This window comes from Phocoena phocoena, chromosome 5 (assembly GCF_963924675.1).
Source record: "Phocoena phocoena chromosome 5, mPhoPho1.1, whole genome shotgun sequence".
In the NCBI taxonomy this organism is placed as follows: domain Eukaryota; kingdom Metazoa; phylum Chordata; class Mammalia; order Artiodactyla; family Phocoenidae; genus Phocoena; species Phocoena phocoena.
In genome coordinates this window covers 80,086,647-80,107,099 of record NC_089223.1, presented here as the reverse complement: position 1 = coordinate 80,107,099, position 20,453 = coordinate 80,086,647, and positions in this window count along the sequence as shown.

Below are 20,453 nucleotides of genomic sequence, written 5' to 3'. Positions count from 1 at the left end.
CAAGCTGCTTTTGTAATTTTGCAGCACATTGTTTAGGCACATCAGTACAAAGCCTAGCTTGTTTTTTCCTAGCAATTGTTCAAAGCTTATTCCATGTCCCTACTTCTGTTGGCTTTGTCTCCTTCATTTTAACTTATTTCCCATTATGCTACCTTCCAATCACTGAATTCCTTCCCCACTGGCTCAGCGCTGGGACCTTTTCTTTCTCAAATTCCCAGAACCTTCCAAGATAAACACCTTCAATTATAATCACTCCTCACCTCTTCAACAGAGGCCCCTAACAATAGACAACTTACTCAATGAGTAGTTGAAGAATAATTCTCAGATGCACTTAGTGTAGCAGAGAACTGCGATGTAATATGTTTTTATTCTTTGAACTCCCATTAGTCTCCTCGCTGTAGGGGATTAGACTGCTTAATACTTCCCCATAAGCATAATTTCAGCAGTGTGATATCTAGCAAAACAATGTTCTGCAATATTAAATATATGCCATCATATACTAAGAAGCTATTCCAGTAGCACAATAAAATAAACACCACTATGATGTTGATATAAGTTAACAAACAGTAAATACTTAGAATGTGAGAAACACCAGAAAATTTTAGATTTTGATTTCAGTATCTATATCATGTATTTAGAAAAATGTAATCTTAAGTTGTAAGTGGTTTTAGAGGATGAAAATCTGAAAAGTAGGCTCCAAATATGCACAATTCCCAAAACAAGGAAATTTAGCAATGTACGTGTATAAACATACTCCAGGGAAAAAGATGAGGGTGAAGATGTACATAGACTTCCTTATTCTGTTTCATGCCTTCCTTCTTTTTGTGTGTGTGTGTCCTGTGCCCTACACCCCACACACTGTCCTTCCTCCTGTTCTTGAAGAGTCTTACACTTTGTTAAATCTAACAAAGATTTAAAGTTATAATAAAAATCTTAATTATTTTCCAAGGCCATCCAAATATTAGTTTGCTACAACTGAAAATCAAGCAGGTATTAAACAGTCTAAAAGCAAAAACAAAACAACAACAAAAGTGACATTCCATGGAAGGATTAACAAGAGTTTCACTGTGTACGGACCAAGATCTCTACCTGGGCTCTCCTTTAGATTTCTCCACAGAGGTCATTGTCTATTCACCCATTTATAAACTAAACTGGTTACTTGCACTGTACAAGCCTTTGGAAACACTTAGTCATGTTTCCTTCTGTATTACTAAAAGTCACCTATATGAGAGAGAAGAGGTGGGAGATAGGGAGAGAGAGAGGGAGAAGTTTGGAGAGGTTAAGCGAAGAGGAAGAGAAAAAGGAAAAGAACAATTTTAACAAAATCTACAGTGACAGTAAAATTGAAATAATTCAGAAAACTAGTACATACAATACATACATACATACTAGTACAAACTATACAGTAAAATTGTGAAAGAATAAAAATGTCTGCTTTAAAATAATTATTCTCTCTTTCTCTCTCTCTCTCTCTCTCTCTGTCACACATACACACACACACACACACACACACACACTCAATTACACTCACAAACTTCCATTCACAAAATAGTAGACTAGAATGCCCAGAGTACATCTGATCATTCTGATACCTTGTTGGGGGTGTTAATGTTTCTTCAAAAATCCCCAGCAGTATCTCCCCTCTCCATTATTTTCCACAGCTCTTGATTACAATCTCTGGGAAAGTATTCCTTTCCCCTTATCTTTCTTAAAGAAATCTGAAGGGGGCCAAAAGTCATTTTGAGTCCCAAATTATTCTGATGTCTTTTAATTCAGGATGGTGTCTCTATTGGCAGTATAATTTTCTAAAACCGTAATGGACTTTTAAAAAATAATTTTATTATAGTCAACTTACTGTACCTGCAGGTGCATCTATGATCCTTTTCTATATGCAAGTCTATCACTAAATTAAATTATAGTTTCATTACATTATCAGGCTTTCAAGTTAGTCTCTTCTCTCTGAGCCCTTTTGTCCAACAGAGAGGAATTACTAGGTGATTGGTTGGTTTCAACAAGGATATGAAGGCTACACTCTTAATTTTTCACTAAAGGCTGAGTCCTAATTGGCCTTTGCCAAAAGAGGCACCTTTTAAGTTGTCTCTTAGAATTTGGATATAAGAAACACATATCGTTTTAATCCTGCAAGTCCAGAATTTTTCTTCTTTTTAATTCTGCTTGTTAACTGGCTAATTCCTTTCTACCTCATCTTTTTCTTGTAGTACCTTTTCTAATGCAGGTAATGATAATTGAAGAGGTGAGTGGTATGCTAGTATCATGTCCATGTGCTTAATCAATTGCCTTTTAAATAATTTTACCAAACCGTTTGTTTCTGCATTTCATTCAGCCTCTAATAATAAAACCCTTGCTGCCTGGAGCTTGACCCCAAAACAAAAGCCTCATTATTAAATAAAAGTTTTCTATTTCTGGGTACTAATTTCTTCATTAGTTTATGCCAGGCTAAGCTGTGGTGTCAAAGAAACTGAGATGGTGGTGGGGGGGAGAGTTTTACTTTTTTATTTTTTTATGTTTTTGTTACATGTTAGTTACAAATAGGCTACTGCTCTGTTCCATGTTCTCTTTAATCCAGAGCCCAGGGTGAAGAGGCAATAATAACCTTATACTTCTGAGTACATGCTGACCTCATGGTAGAGAGGAGAGAGCTATAGGAGAACCAAGAAGTGGCTCTTCAATCTTTTACTCGGAATTTGCATATGTTACTTTCACTCATTTTCCATTAACCCAAGTTTTATGGACTGAATTATGCCTCCCGCCAAATATTGAATCCCTAACTCCCAGTGTGATTGTATTTGGAGAGAGGGTCTTGAAGGACATAATTAAGGTTAATGGGGTAATAAATGTGGGACTCTAATCCACTATGACCAGTGTCTTTGTAAGGACAGAACAACACCAAGGATGCACACACATAGAAGATAGATCATGTGAAGACACAGCAAGAAGTCGGCTTTTTGCAAGGCAGGAAGAGAAGAAGCCTCACTAGAAACCAAACAAACATGCCCACACCTTGATCTTGGACTTCTAGCCTCCAGAACCATGAGAAAATAAATTTTCATTGTTTTAGCTTCCCAGTCTGCAGTATTTTGTTACAGCAGCTTGAACAGATTAATGCGCCAACTTTGTAATATGCTCAAGACTGACAACAGTGGGATGGGGAAGTATATTCTTTCCCCATGAAGCCAGTGAACGTTACATGGTATTAGGCAGAGATATATGAACCACTTTAGTGGAGAGCAGTAGTCATTTTGAACAATGATGCTATCTACCACAGGGGTTTTTGTTTGTTTTTGCTGGTTAATAGTGAACAGACATTAAAACAATTTTAAACTTGGTTCTAGTTTTCATTTGATCTAGTGTTTTATTCTGACTGACCTTTTTATCTCAACTAGTTTAACAAAGTTCTAAACTCCTAGTATTAGTGAGCTTTTTGATGGAGTAAAGATGATTAAAATAAAAAAAATAGACTTTTGAAAATGAAAACTGAAAAATTATACTTTTAATGATTAAAAGGCAAAATGATTAAAAACCCATTCAATTCTGTATTTATTAATAAGGGACATTAGCTGTGAAAATGTAAGTTCTTTGTGCATCTTTGTTTGGACTGATGTGTGTGGTTTCTCCACTATTAAAGAGTCTTCCATGCTATGTTCATACTTAATATCTGTTGTTACCTGTTAATTAACATAGGTATAAATATCATTCAGTTATGATCCTTGTCCTTCAAGGAAGGTTTAACCTTGAAGGAGAGAGAAAGGTGGAAAAAATAAAATAAGAAGAATGAATAATAAAAACAGAAACTTAAGGGATAGGTATGATAATAGTAAGATAGTAGGGATGATAGAGATAGGTATTTCGAGAAGAAAAGGATAACGAAAGCTAAAATAAATCTTGACTTATTTTCATTGATTTAATAGATATAACAGGGTGTTATGAATTAGGCCTCCACCTTACAAAATCTTATACTGGTTTAATCCAGCCCTGCAGATACTTGGAGTGGGAGTGGTACTTTCTTCTCTCCCTCCCCCCTACCTTTAATTAGAGAACAAGAGTACCACCTGCTTTCTTTTTTCTTGGAGTTACTGGCATTCTGTGGTATTGTGATGGTAGCTGGTTTAAGGCAGAGGACATAATGAGGGCACTGATGGTCTATATTGATATGGTCTGAACAACCATATGTTGTCATATGTAAAGGTGAGGATGTAAATCTGATTGTGCTCTTTTGCTACTTCAAAACCTGCTTTTAGAATTGAGGGCTAGGGTTTGAAAACTGGTTATGTGAATCGAAATGGCTTCATGAAACAGTTTTAGCATCCGCTGAGATTGGATGCTAAAGCAGTTTATTAAAATCTCCAGATTCCCTACTGCTTCTTCAACTGGAATTCCATCTCTTTGTTTATCTGATTTCTGTTTAAACTTCCTCAAAACCTTTATTTTGAAAAGAATATATATCAGTAGCTAAAATTAGAGAACTATCCATGAAACTTTTTAGCTTATCATACAGGGTTTTGGTGGTCTCTTTTCCTTTTATTTTTTTCTCCTTATAACCTTCTAAAAGTCTTGAAACATATTTTTGATTTTATTCAAAATGTTTCCTTTGCCTAGATGCTCTTTTCCACCCACCACCTCTACACTTTCACACCACTTGTCACACTGTCCTACATTCATCTCTTAGTATGGAGAACAAAAAGTCATAAATGACCATGCAGCAAAGACACAGGGACAAACTTGATAGTTGGGAGTGTAACTCAATGATATCAAAAAGGTTTTTAGTGTCTAGATAATAAGTAAGAAGCAAATGTTTCTTACAAGCACTTAAAACTGATTGAATTGTGATATGTAAGTGACAGTTCTAAAACTTCAGGAACTCAGCTTTCTTAGCTGTTGCTTACCCTCTGCAGGACCTTGGCCCAAATAGCTAGAAGTTTAAGCCTTGATCTGTGTGGTATTTTATAATTTCAAAGCAGAGGGGCTCAGGAATAGAAAACTAAGGCTCAGAGTAGTCAGGAAAATGTGGTATTAGAAAAAGAGGAACCTTAAAACATCAATTGATCTTTCCTCCTACCTCTAAATTGAATAGTCCTTAAATTATCTCATATTCTCTGCATCTAACAAGAAATAAAATTCTATAGACTGCATGGTTCTCTGACTAGAAATCTCATTAGAAATCTGCGGACGAAATTTCTTCTTCATGTCTCTCATTTTAAGCCTAAGTTATTTCTAGCTTCAGTGAAGATAGCAAACAGCTGTTCATCTTCCTTAAGCTCTCTATACATTTCACAACAACTCTATTAAACCGTCCTTTCTGTCTCTACCTGGAGCTAATATCCGATTATATTTTATTATTTTAGGATTAACATTTTTCTTACACAATTAACCTCTTTCTCATATTAATACTGTAGGTCTCTCTACAAGGAGTTTTGTAGGTCATAATATAAGTCAGTCCAACATGAAGATGAATTGCTAGGAGTACGGAAAAAATAGCAAAAAGTGGGATTGACGAATTGGCAAAGAAAATGGTTAGGTCAGGTGAGCTAATGAGCCAAGAAAGTGAGAAAATATATTTACAGGCTTTTTCTTTTCCTTAAGCATCTATAAAGTATTTCCATTAAACAACCTGGGCTTGCTAATATATAACAAAAAAAAATTCTAAGGAATATTTTACTCTCCCTAATTACCAATTTCACCCTGGCAACCATCTACCAAAACTAATAATAAAAAAGAGCATGATTTGTTTCTTCTACAGTTGGCTGAATTTAGTTAAATTAAAAATAAAGTGTTATTGACATTAACTTCAGAAGATAAAGATCCAAAGCAGTGATTTAATCAGAAAGTGATTAAACTCTGTGAGTATATATGATGGGTCCTATGTCTGAAAGATTTTTATATTGACTCTTCTTATGGACCTTGTTCTAAAAGCTCCCTAAATAAATTGCTAACAATAATATAAGGCAATGGCTAGTGTAGACACTACTTTTACAGCTCAAGGATAAAATATTTGTTTCAGAAATAGGTGTGCTAGACTTCTCTGAGACTCTTTTTCTATAATTAATGAGTAGATTAATTGTATGTGTACTATGAACGATGGTGTCTTGATAATGATTACTGACCCATATGCAGTTCCCAACCACAGCAAACTTCAAAAATTCAATTACAAGGTCCAGATGCTGTATATTGCATATGTAAACTGCTTCAGGTAGAAAGACTGCATATTAATAACATCTCTATGTGTGTTAGCTCTGCAGCCTAGTCAATATCTTGCAAAAATAGTTCTTGAAACAAGCAAAAGGTATACAGAAACTGAACTCTTCAAGTTTATTTCAACCTTCAAGTACATTACACCTTTACTCATAGTATCATTAGTATTTTTATTTTAATTATTAAAATCTCTTAGATACTTTTGTTGGAGATTTTTATATGATTAATAGCTTTCAAAGATAAAACAGGCTTCTAACAATGTATTCTTGATATCTTAGAAAGAGTATTTTTTAGAAATAGTCATTTTTATATGCCCAAACTGACTTCCTTCTGATTCTATAGAGTCCAGCACAGCAACTGATATTTTTAGAAAAATGCAAAAGCCAACCCTTTCTTAAAATAAGGAACAACAAGAACACGAATATTCATGTCCAATAGTTGACATGTGTAAATTAATTTTTTAAACACTGAAATTTAATTGTTTAATGTTCATTCAATTTAATCATTTACCCATCACATATTTACTGAGTACCTCCTAAGAGCCAGAATCTGCACTAAGCATTTCAAATACAAAGTAAAGCAGCATGCCCTCCCTGCACTCAAGGAGACAGTTACACAAGTGACATAGTGAAGAATCACAGTGGAATTTGTTTAAATGCAGAATTCAGGGCCTTAGCCAAAAATATTTTAATTAAGTCGTACTGAGACAATCCTAGGAATGGGTATGATCACCTGTCTGGTGATTTTGATATGACAGTCTATTAAAGATATTTTGAGGTAAACTTGCCCAAAGAATAGAGAAATACCTGAACTTTAATGGAGACACAGCCATCCTTCCTCATGTGGTTGCAGAGAGAGAAAGACACGCATTAAGGGAAAATTATCCAAAACAAGTTCTCGTCTCTGTTTTTGTCCTTTCTTCTTCTATCACTTCAGTGAATATGTCATCTTCTTCCATTTTATGGTTTCCTGTTGTTAGCCAAGAACATAAGGTATTTAATGTCTCATCCCAGACCAACTTAATCAGAGCCTCCAGGTGAATCAAAGACTAAGGTCTGCATTTCATTCTTTTTCTTTTTCTTTCTTCCTTTTATTAATCTCTGGTTGGAGAAGCACTGGTCTTAGAAATGAGCCTGGCTCTGAATTTCCATAGTGATGTAACCTTAGGCAAATCAATTAAGCTTTTTGAGTTTTGATTTGTTTTTCATCTATATAATGGGATTTTTATTAAATGTTCCCTAAGGTCTTTCCAGCTCTAATATTTTATTATTGATTTTAACTTCATTTCAGCTTTATTCATTTCCATTCTGATACAAAGTCCTTTTATGGGAATCCCTTTAAACAAAAAGCCTGAGGTATTTTTGTTATTTTGTTTTGATCTTTGATAACGTCTTTCCTACATTTATTGTCCTTTTCCTTAAAAAATTTATTTTCTGTACCTCCCCTTCTCCCTCAAGTCTTGAAATAATCTCAGGTTGGAAAATATATTAAAGTCCATTTCTTTTCTCTTTCTTATTTGCGTTTGACTATATTTTTTCTATAGAAGTGAGGAAAAATTGAAAGATCATAAAATGCTTTGTAATCATTATTTTACACTTTGTTTCTAGGGTTGTTATTATTTATCATTTGTTGGAGATAATGTCCACCTTTGTGAATGAAGAGGATAGAATTTTAATGGGAAGAATGAGAAAATGAAAATGCTGTACTTAGAGAAACCTGAGGATTATTCAACAGGTAAGCCAAGATCCCTTGAAAACTTGGGGATAGAGTCAGGGGAATTTCACAATCTCTTTTTAGACATTGGGTGACAGGAGCTCTCAACTGGATAAAAAAATATGGGTAGTAGATAAATACCTTATTTGAGGTAAAATAGAACATCAATTTAGATAGATTAATATTAGAATTAGGATAATGCTAATTAACTTGGTATATTCCTAGGAGCCTTTCAGACCTGAAAGAAATATTAAGTGAATACCAATAGTAAGTCACATAGAAGAAATACACACAATTATCCCATTAGTTGAGATGATTGCCCTAAAAACATTTGACTTCCAGAATGCCCTTGTCTCCAAGGATACTGGCCTCCAAATGTCCTAAACTGATGTAATGTCCTTGAAGCAAATGGACTTTGCTTGAATAAATAGGATACTTTTTACAATCCAAGCAGAATAAGATTCCTGAAAGCAATTTGATTAATCAATAACAAAATCTATTCAATAACTAAGAATTAGTATGACCTCGGCAGCAAGCGCTTTCCAGGAATAAATTGTTGTTCATCCATGGTGTGTAAATTACTCTTGCAAGACTATTTTAACAGACATCACCAATTCTATCTTATTTTTTCCTCCTCCTCCATCTGCCACTGACTCAAACTCTCCTTACTCCATTCCTTGGGAACAGCATTCATCTGCCCTTATTTCCCTTAAATATGTGGTAATCTTTGTTCGTTGACTCAATTTTACTAAAATATGGTTGTTCTAATTGATTTTTCCTAAGTTGCCATTAAAAGCTCTGGGGAAATTAATAAGAATCTTACATACAGATCCTTCATAATATTATGAAGTGTTATCAGATTTACATAAATTTATAAATGCCTTTGGTCACTGTAAAACATTTGTGTAATATGCCTTTGTCATTCAAGGGGCTTACCCGAATGAAAACAAAACAAAACAAAAAGAAAAGGAGGAAATTAGTTCTCAGATAGGATCCAAACACAATCCAAACACAAAGTATTTTAACTCATGCATATAACAATTGCTTGTCTCAATCAACTGTTGATTTTCTGTGTTACACAATGAATTTCCTTCTTTTAATTATTCTCCAAGAAGCATTCTATTTTGGGCATAAAATATTGATTTGAAGAAAAATTCATGAATGTACATCATAAATTTGCTTAGGACTGAAAATCTACCTATGATTTTTGAACAGGGGCCATTAATTTGAAAGAACATTGGAATTGTCAGTAACATGAATTTGTTTTTAAACTGTTAGAGACTAAGTTTTTATATAAATGTAGATACGTATATGCATATGTATGTGTACATTTTTCTTTTCTTTTTCATAATGCGAGCAGTGGGACTTTACAGCAGGTTAAACTCATATTGTAGAGAGTAAAGAAGATAAGTATAATATATGAATTGTAGTATAGGAATGTAGAACATAATATAACTGTATAATTGAGTGTGTCTAGTGTGATAAGTAATTATTTATGTAATAGATATATCTTCCAAAATTCTTCATAGAAAGTTATTTGTTCCTAAATATGCTGCCATAGTTAACCTGTATTTTTCCCATTGAAACATCATTGCTATTTGTTGCATTGCTTGTTTATTGAGTACGTTTTACCTGAATACACTGTGACAGCAGGAACCACATCTATCTTTCTCATTATTTTATCTCTGACACCTAGTTCAGTGAATTAACATAGTAGTGGATGAATAAATGCATGTTGAAATGAAAGAGTGAGAGGCAGATGGTAAGCCATGGTAACCCTTTCTCACAGTCAAGTTCAATCTCAACACCAGCTACCTGGCTCTTACTTGCTTTGCTTTTTCTTGCAGTGGAATAAGTATTACAGGAATCTCGTATCATTAAAGGTCTCATTTTTCTACCTGCCACCTCAGTTGTATACATGAACACCAGATTTGTATATGCCACTGCAGAGAAAGGTTGAGAAAAGGTTAATAAGTGCTTCCTTAGGAGGTCACTTGTGCACTAGTTAGAGAAAATATGGATAGGGTGATAATCTCTGGGAAATTTCCATTTTCCTTTGTAAAGTAATTTTATCATATGTGTCATGACTCTTTTGAGGGACCCAGTGATCTCGAACTACTCACTAGCCCCTTTCTACTTTTGCAACCGCTAAGTCTTTGAAATTTGCCAGTACTTCAGAGCATTAGATCATTCCCTTGGACTTCATACTTGATCTGTTTCAATTTATACTATTTGTTATAAACCCTTATGACTACTTAACCAGACCTATTTTATTAGATCTTCTACACTGGTATAATTTTGGCTATGACAAGTTTTAACTTTAAACTGACTACTAAGAATATTTTATAAACTTTTAAGACTTATCTGTAATGTTTATATGTACATCATTTTGATCTTATATACTGCAAAAAATACTTTTTACTTAGTTGTTATGAGAGCCATTAATTATTTGTAACTAGTTGAATAAAAAAGGAAAACATTTTTATCTCAAAATTTGCTATTCTTTTCCAAGTAAATTAGGATAAAGCATTTTCTGTTGGAAATCAAAATTATAAACCTGCTATCCATAAACTTAAATTGTATTTGTGGGCTATTTATGTTTTAAAATGCTTGAGATGTATTGGGAGATAAATAAAAAACCTCATTTAAGAAACATTTTGCATCTAAAGTCATTCCCAATAGAAAAATGAGGCAGCTAATGTGGTGAGCATTCCTAATAAAATTATATTTTATGGGTAAAAGAAGATTTAGAAGGAATGTACTAGTGACCTGATTTCCATATTTACATCAATGGAAAGGATGTTACACTTATGAAATCATAACTGGCTTTTACTAAGAGTGGTATAGTATTTAGAACTGCTTTGTGTCTGTGGTGTCTATTCAGTTAGACTTGGGAATTTTAAAGGCAGTAACCATATCTGTATCCTTCATATCAGTAACATAGTCCACTAGCTGTTTGTTGAATGCTTATTGCTTTAAATGAGAAGCATTGGCCAAGAACATCGAGGAAATGGAAGGATTGTTAGTTTTAGAAATGGAAAAGTTAGAAGTTGAGGAATTATGGTTGGTGGGAGATATTACACAGTATCATTTGTAATATAAATTTATTATTTACCTAATTTTTAGTAGTAATGACATATTTTCTTAGAGTCATTTTGTAGATAAAGCCATTTCCATTTAACCAGCTTTTAGAACATTTCATATTTTACATGAAACAGTATATCTATAAATGTTCTTTATCAGCTTTTATCTCTTATTTTTTACTTTATATTTTATGGAGCTTCTTGAATGAAGTGATCAGGTTTTAGGCATTTTTATGACTAGTTCCTATCACTTCACCTCCCTAAGCAGTCCCTCCACATGCATTTCTTGAAATAAATTAACTACATGTTACAAAGTTTAATTAGAATGAAAAAAAAAGATTCAGTTATAATCACTTCATTCTATCTCTTATTTGAGTCAGAACCAGAAGTAGAAGTTTTCTATTATTGTAATAGGACAAAAACTTGTCAACAATAGTCAGTAACTTGAATCTAACAGAAAATTCTCAAGGGAGAAGGCATCACATATTTATCTCAGAAAAATAGATATGGAACTGGTTGGTTATTAAAATGCTTTAATCCTCCAGCCTATATTTTATTTTCTCTCTGTTTTCTAATCCTAATACAGATGGTAGACAGTGAATATAAACAAAGTTAAACTTTTTCTTAAACATTTATCATATTTAAATAATGGACACTAATCTATGTCTATGTTATTAAGATTTGGTTTGTTGCATTTCTAGAAAACTATTGCACCATCAGTGTGCTCTAGGTGTTTTTGTTTACCTTGCCCATCACTTAGGTCAAGTGTCTTCTTCATTGCTTGCATTTGTCATTAAACTCTTGACAATTATTATTCATATTGTGCCTGTACCTGATCCTTTAACTCCTTGTCTTTGTGCCTCAATTTCCTCAAATTTAAGAAATTAAATAACAGATACCAAAATGCTTAGTCCTAGTACACATATTGTATATATTCAATATTTTATAAATGCAGTATTACTTTGTATTTTCATTTTTTTTCACAGTAGTAAACCTGATCTCACTACATTTATATATAACACAAGAAACAGGATAAAAGCTTCAGGTAATCCCAGTTATCATAATTAACAGAATTATCAAGGTATTATTTTCAGAAAGTTAAAAATACGACTCTCCCACAAACATACTGTAAACACATTTAAAGATTATATTCAACTCATTAATTTATGAAGGAACCAAAAATAAGGTAAAGCTGGTTCAAAAGATATTTTGTGGAACTGCATATAAAGATATTTTGGGGGAAAATGTTAAAATAAGATCACTAGATAAAATATAAAACAGGTTAATATCCTATACGGCAATAAACTAATCTTTGGAGTTTTCATTTCTGCAGAGAGAAATCTACAGATGCGCATGTAACTGCACATTGCAAAGCTTAGGAAGAAAATAATTTATCTGTGGGTGTGTCTATAAGGCAGTGCCCCAGGACAGCACTGAAATTTCCTTCCATGATATCCAGGCATTTTTTCAAGGTTTTTAATGACTTTTTTAAAAACAGACTCAATAAACTCTCAAATTAGGCCTAATAAATACAAAGTCTGCCCTTTTCCCAAGGGTCTATATGGAATAGATTTTAACTACTCTGTTTAAAATAAAATAATCATTATGTTTGTTTCTGAGGGCTGTGAGTGGCAGACTCAAATCTCAAAATCAAAAGGGCCAAACAGAAACTGCAATCAGAATGCAGGAACACATTATGAAGACATTTATTCAGGAATTTTACAGAAGCATCACTATGGGGGAGTGCCAGATAAGCAATTAATCACTGCAGTATACAGACATTGGAAAATACACAGTAATAGATTGGATTTATGTAAGGAATTGAAGAACATTAACACATTTTTTGTTTTTTACCAGAGACTTGGGGGAGAGGGGATGTGCATATGAACACAATCTCATACTTAAATTGTTTTAATGTCATTATTCCACTAGGATCTAATGACTGGTTTCCCAAAGCGTTGTTAATCAAGGTCAAAAGCTTAAGCTGCTACAAAGCAGCAGCTTTCCATATCTGGCAGATGCTTTGTAAATCGAGTCTTCCTAAGTGGTTGTATTAATAAATATATTTAAATGAATCTGTACATTTAAGGATATATTGTTCTATTTGTTGATTTTTTCAAGTCCTTAGACCTTATGCCACTAATTTTAAACCATGATATTTTTTATGTATCACTAAATCTAGAAAGAAAAGAAGATAAAAATTATGAAAAAGTGAAATAAAGTTATTTTATAATATAAAGTAAAAGGAGGTAGTATATCAAATTTGATATATTGTGGGACTGGTATGTCATACCTAGTTTAGTTGGCTGTCCTGTTATGCCTACATGTTACCATAATCAGAGGTGACAGGTTGGAACAGTTTAAGTCTTAAAAAACTCAAAGTAAATTCTTTACAATATCAAGCAGGGAATTCTAAGTCAAATGGTTTAGGTTATCAAATACAAGTGAAAAAATCCAAGTATATAGGATTTTCCAAGTATATAGGAAAATGGAAAGCTTCCATCTAAAGTTTGGCTATTGGGGTAATTTAGTTATGTCAACAAATTATAGGTGTAAGAGGACTGCTTATTTCAGTGCTAAGAATATATGAGCAAGTTCAAAGAATCATTTTAAACATAGCAGGTCCTGCTACATGATCTGACTTGGAAGTGGTAAACTGTAGATTTCATTGTGATATTGATATTCAGTTCTTTCACCCAAGACTTTCTTTGCAATTTTTCTTGCCTGAGAATTAAGTAAGCATTGAGACGATTTTCACTTGGGGTAATTCATTCTTATAGTCAGTATGTGTTCAAGGATTGCCTATCTATTCTGACATTATCAGAAGTGAAGAAATGTTTCTATTAGCCAAGGGCCAGGCTTCATAAACTTTGTTTCAAACACATTGTGAGTCACTATGCATTTCCTAACTACTTTTAGCTTAAACTATTGTACTGTTTGATGATATGTTCAGTGTAAACAAGTATCTTCTTTCCTACAGATCCAAAAAAAGATTGCGATAAGTCAGAACAGAAAATTAATGGCTAGATCATCTGTTAGAATATCTGCAAATATCTATGTCTAGACTGATTTTACATGTTGAAAAATAAAGCTCTACAATCCTTTCCACTGAAGGCCAGTTTTAAAAATAAATTTACTATGTTGTTGCCATTAGTTGAAATACTGATTATCAGGTATTAAAAATCAGATCTGGAAGAACTATAGAATGTTAGGACTAGATATTTTTAAAAATGTTGAGTCTGCTGTATCATTTTGTTTATTTTATATTGGAGTGAATATGCACTTAAAGAGGTGTAAGTAAAGAAAATTTCCTAAACTAGAAATTGAAAAGATAGGTGTGTGCATCTCCATCAGGTAGATATAATCTGAGCAAACTCATAAGTCTTGTATCATAAAATGTAATATATTTAAAGTAATTATTAAAAAGAATATAGTATACCTTTGTTCCCCATAGACTCTCTTCTGTTGCCCTTTGATTTTTTTAACACTTTTAAATGACTTTCATCTTCATCTGATTTTCTTCCCATTATAACTCATGCTTTGAAATATGTTGATAGCTATATTTCATCCATGATAATATATAGCTAAAGACATCCAGTGACCTAAGATTATATAACTGTGATTGGTAAACTAGGACAATAATGTAAGCTTCCAAATTCCTAGCCCACAAGCTCTTCCTTCAGACAATATTGAGCATTATATTAAGAATTTGAGAGAATAATACAATAAAGAAAAGACTTGGAATCACAGGCCAAGGGCTACATGTAACAGTGTCACAATCTGAGAGTATCACAAAGGAACTTTGGGGCATAGAAGCTAATTGCCCCCATAACAGTGCATGGCCCTAATGTGTAACAATAATTATCCTTATATAGCAGGAATCCAGGTGATTATTTTGATTTGGAAATGACTTCATTCATTTGCTTATCTTTATTTTTTTTTTTTACTCTTCTGAACTTGTATTACATATAAAATAATGGAAAATTTAATTTAAAAAATCAAAGAAGGGCTTCCCTGGTGGCGCAGTGGTTGAGAGTCTGCCTGCCGATGCAGGGGACACGGGTTCGTGCCCCGGTCCAGGAAGATCCCACATGCCACGGAGCGGCTAGGCCCGTGAGCCATGGCCACTGAGCCTGCGCATCCGGAGCCTGTGCTTCGCGGCGGGAGAGGCCACAGCAGTGAGAGGCCCGCGTACCAAAAAAAAAAAAAAAAAAAAAAAAAAAAATCAAAGAAGGCTATAACAGATGACTGTTACATATGTTCCATACTGGGATTCCATATGATATTTAAAATAGCTGGAAAGTTCATAGTTAAAGAGGAATTCTAAAACATCAGGAGCAAATCTAATGAAATTTACTGTTTTCCTGGAGTATATGGACTTGGGAGGAAAAGCTTAATCAAGCCAAATAGACCTAAAATGAAGAAACAGAAAGGTGGCTTTTTAAAAATTCTTCTTCCTTGAAGTTTTTTTTTTTTTTTACCATTTTTACATTTGTCCCTAACTCCAGCCCATTACTTGCAATGTGCCACTCTAATCATCTCCTTGTTTCAGAATCAAAACATAGTTACTGACATATTTATATTTATTTAACTTACTATTTATTGTTCAGGGTCATTACCTTCAAAAGAAGGCATCCTACGTTAGAAGCACTTTTACTACTTTTTATCCTAGATTGATAGTACCTCTACCTATTCTCACATTCAAGACAATCAGCAGTCTTGCCCTATAGTTAAAATGTCTTATTGCATCATAAACAAAAGTGTCAGGTTAAAAAAAAAATGAACTTTTACTATTGAGAATATGGGGTTCACTAAATGTCTTAGATTCTATACATAAAATGTAAGTTCTATCATCAAGTCAAGATTGGAATCCAGATTCTAAAGCATACTTGCTACTTGATCTTAAATGTAAAGATATTCCTAGAGAGGTAAGGAGAAAAAGCAATATGAATGCCAAAGTATTGTTACTTTATCTGAAGAAATAATGCATAAAAAGTATGCACAGTGTCTGAAATGTACTAACTGCTCAATAAATGTTATTCTCATCACTAATTAGTATTTTATTCTGAAATACACTATGTTTTTGATGCATGTAACAAATGTTCAGCATTTCTTTTCCCCAGTTTTCTTGTTAAGAATAACATATTTCTAAGTTTCAGCCAGCTAGGTTTGTGTGAACCTGATCAATCAACTGGATGTCCTAGATGAGAGAAATAAAGTGCTCTCTAAAAGTAACAATAAGCCTAGACTTTTTCATTATATGTTCTTGAGCTGTCTCATATCAGGTTATGAGAGCCAACTATTAAATTTTCAGGAATTTTGTGATGTGGTTGTTAAATATAGCAACTATTAACAGTAAAAGTATATTAATTTATAATGAAATAAATTATGTTTAAAAGGCAATAAATTCTCAAAACTAATGGTTCCTAATTATTAAGCTGCATTTTACTATTATCTATGCTATTGAAATTATTTGTGCCTATTGTGTTTGTATTGTGATAACACTATATAATGGTGAGCAAATGTGCATTTCTCTCCAATTTCATGTTTAGTGACCTGAGGTTGTAGCTTGTAATTCAGTCATGAAGTAGATAGACATTTACACCACCGAAATAGACAAACACTGCATAACACTGCTTGATTTATTGTTTTGTTGGTATTCTGGAATTAATACTTTAATGAAGAATATGTTACTATGCAGATTATACTCAAAATTGTTTTGTGTCTATAATCATTACATTGTGAATAGCCCCAATGTATTATAGAAATATTATTCTAGTATTCAAAAATTATTATGAGATTAAGCACAGTGCTTATTCATGTCATTGGTGAGAGATTAAAGCTCCTAAATATTTCTTTTTAAATTTCTCATTCATCTTATGTATTATTATAAAATAGCAACCAACATTCATGTTAGGACAACAGTTGTTTCTCAATTGCAACCAGTTAGCTATGGATTTAAAGACTTGGCAAAAATCTGCAAAAATTCTCTCTGAAAATCAATTGGCTATATGGAATTACAAAAAAAAAAGGCACATATACTTTGTCATTATTTGTCAATTTTGTGTTATGCATCTTTGTATTAGTAAAACTTATAATAAATTGATGTAGTATATATTGGCACTTTTTTGAGAGCTGGCTGATAAATATTTACTAGCACATACTGGTTATATGCTAGTTATTATGTTATTGGAGTAATATTTCTACCATATGTTCTGAAAGATTCAGTTGTACCTGGTATTAGGGATTGCAAGTGATAAACCCTAGCATGTAGAATTAGATTAATTCTAATTAATTAGAGGTGGGATATGAGGCAGGAAGTAATCGTCTATTTCCAACTAGGAAGTTGACAATACCTATTAAGTGGTATAAATCATTTATTAAACAGTCACCTGCAAAATTTTAGATATCAGATCATGTTCCTACTTATAAAGATGTTCTAATGTGTCTTGTTATATCAGACTATTTGTAAAAAAGAAATGGAAAAAATATGCTTGCCAAGAGAGATGAAACCAAACCAAGACAAGTGAAAGTCTGATAACCATGTACCTCACAAGGTTGCAAAAATTGAATTCTCTATTTTAAACTAAAGGTTGTAAAAGGAAATTCAGGGAGAATACAGACACAGCCCAAAAGAAGATTGGGATTGGGGAAATATGGTAGTCATGCTCCTTATCAATTCTTTCTGGTAACTTCACACCAGTGCCTCACAAAATGACAACTACCCAGACTTTAAAGAGCCAGCTTTTGGGAAGGAGTAGGGGGGCAAGGGGACAAATTAGTTGCACCTCTCCCTCTGGCCTAATATTTCACATCATTGCAGGACAAAGAAAAATGTAGATTATTTAAATGAAGGATAGAGAGATGCACTGAGTACCTAGTCATTTTTTTAAGAGACAGAAACCACCAGGATGTGGTTTATAGTCAGAAACCATGACTCAATAAAACCTCTGGTATTAAATAATGGGGCAAACAGAAATCAAACAGTCAGAACTTCTACATTTTAAGGTGTTAAATTTTAAGAGAAACCACAAATCTGGTCAACAAAAGCCTATTATTTCTCACTTCTAAGACAAATTCCAGTACTAGAATCAGAAACTTAAGGTTGTTGGTTATGTTGATGAAAAGTTAATCAATTGATCTGAGAAAGAAATGGAAAATTTTATTCGAGCCAAATTGAAGATTATAACCCGAGAACAGCATTTCAGAAATCTCCAAGATCTGTTCCGCCCATTAGAAATCAAAGCACAGTTATATAAGTTTTTTGAGACAGAGGGTTGTACATTAAAGGATCTACTATTGAGAGTTTACACAATCCAGATTTGCAAGTACAAAGTGGTGGGTAATCTTGTTGTCTTGTTGATGTTGGGGGAATATTGTTCTTCATGGTTGAGCAGGTATTTCTGCCAATGAGAGAGGTTTGCTCTATGCATAATGCACAGTGGGGAGAAAGAGGCCAAAGGGCAGATAAGATTTTTATGTTTACATTTTTTTGTCTTGCCATAAAATATGAATTTTATTTCACAGTTACTAAAGTATGGTAAGAAAAGTCATAAAGGAAGAAAAGCCTTCCCTTTACCTTCTAAAATGTAATCAATAAAAACCAAAGGCAAGATGAATCTCCTCAGAGAGCAGACTCAGGGGCTACCATATTGGCTGATCAAGAAACAAAAAATGCAAGGAGTTATCAATGCTTTCAAGCAGGATATAGTCTATACTAGGAAAGGTTATTAGTCCACGTGTTTTCCCCTTCTTCCCTTTGCCAAATAGAAAATTTCACTTCAGATAGCTTATTTTGAAATCTGCTTTCGAATGTTGAATGTGCTAGGATTAAATTTATCATCTAAGTTTAGGGTTTTGGTCATAAGTAGCTGCATCTGGAAGACTAGATGAAATTGTGGATGTTCTATTATGGAGATGAAGGTAGAATATGTTATAAAATGTATGTGAAATAATTGCATTATATTAGACCAGAGGATTTTTGAGAGTATATTATTGGAGTCCCAATATCTATATTGATTCTGAGCAGTGATTGGGATGGATTTTAGTAGACATCTGCTGTTGTTGTCTGCCTAGCCTACTTTAATCCATCAATTTTATAAGAATATGGTGATTTTCCCTTTTAAATCTTTTCATCTTTGATGTTTAATAGGAAAATATTCATTCCCTGATTACTGAGGTTAGCACATGATCAAGACCTTATCAATATTGTATTTCATCTTACAACCATAGTAATTGGTTTAAAGATGAGCATTTAAACCAAAATAGGATAATTGAACTTATCATCAGGACTTGATTCAAAATGAACAGAAGACACCAATATCGTTAAAGCTGAGTGCCTGGAAGTCACATGTTATGGGCTGAATTGTGTCCCCCCAGAATTGATATGTTGTAGTCCTAATCCTGATATCTCAGAATGTGGCTGTATTTGGAGAAAAGGCCTTTAATGGGATAATTAAGGTAAAATAAGATCACATGGATTGGTCCAAATTCAACATGAATAGTGTTCTTATAAGAGAAATAGACTAGTGCATAGACTGAGAGATACCATGTAGAACACAGCACGAAAATTAAGTTAACATGAGGCTGTTTGGGTGGTCCCTAATCCAGTCTGACTGGTGGTGTCCTTATAAGAAGAAGAGACCATGTGAAGACACAGTGAGAAAGAAGGTGGCCACCTGCAAGCCAAGGAGCGAGGTCTCAGAAGAAACCAAACCTGCTGAAACCTTGATCTTGGACTTCTAGCCTCCAGAACTGCAATAAAATAAATATTTGTCATTTAAGACACTCAGTCTCTCATTCACCTCATGTTGTTATGGCAGCCGAAGCAAATGAAGATACCAGTCTAGAGGAGCGGTGGGAGACTGAATGCTCAAGACTCAGTATTCTCTCCTTGTTCTCTGAGCATCCTGTTGCCAGATACAGCCTCCTTTCTTTCTATGAATTCAATTTATACTTCTTGCAAGGCTGTTTTGTGCTTCTCCTTCTTTCTCATGTATTTTGCTATCTTCTGTTGGAAGTTCAAATAGAATTCAAGTGAAGCAGAGTAAGACAGGCAGGCAAATTTTCAAAATAGATGATTTTACCTATTTTCTCAAAGTAAAACCCCTTAGTTTATCATAGGAGTAAGTAGCCAGTTGATAGATGATAACCAAACACATATACCTATTTAACATACATATGAATATCATATATGTGTCATAGGATATTATATACATACAATATACACAGAAGTCTTTTTCAGGAAAGTAGGTTCTGTTGCATAGACAATATTTTCAGTTTGCTGAAAAACTTGATAGATATATACAAAATAACAACACTGAATTTCTCTTATCTATAAAAGAGACAAGATATTTTTGAAATTCTGGGAATAGAAACAGGAAGAGATCTGGGATAATATTAGATAAGAGCACAGAATATATGAAGGAAAAAGAAAGAATGGCTATA